The 441-nt window shown below is 37.4% G+C and overlaps 1 protein-coding gene across 1 annotated transcript in view; it reads right to left on the bottom strand.

Moving 5' to 3' along the window:
• LOC125876491 (serine/threonine-protein kinase STY13-like) overlaps window positions 1–441 on the bottom strand; it is a 143,271-nt gene that overhangs the window by 64,166 nt on the left and 78,664 nt on the right. The window lies entirely within an intron of this gene.

Below are 441 nucleotides of genomic sequence, written 5' to 3' on the forward strand. Positions count from 1 at the left end.
GTCGGCCCATTTTTTGGAGAAGAGGAAGAGGGGACGATTGTTATTCGACACCTACCTGAAATGCTTACTCTGCAGGACAACGAACAAGGAGCAAGACGAAGCATATTCCAAATTTCAAGAAGAGGCTCACGGTTGCTTTACTCAATCAAACAAGAAAACACGATAGAGAAAAGAATACCTACAAGGATGCAACTAAGAAAAATTCTTAAGGAGGAGCAATACATATCTGATATAGACGTATCTTCTCAATCAAGGATTACCAACGTATCCCTGATTGAAGGAAACTCCCTAAAGAGCTATATCAACAATATCCAGATCAAATCAATCAAAAGAGCAATTAAGATGGAAAATTAATTTCAATAACAATCAAGGTGGAGAATTGATTCTCTACACAGCAACGGTCATGAACCAACACATCACTATAAAAGAAGATCATGATTA

Source organism: Solanum stenotomum, chromosome 9 (assembly GCF_019186545.1).
Source record: "Solanum stenotomum isolate F172 chromosome 9, ASM1918654v1, whole genome shotgun sequence".
Taxonomy (NCBI): Eukaryota; Viridiplantae; Streptophyta; class Magnoliopsida; order Solanales; family Solanaceae; genus Solanum; species Solanum stenotomum.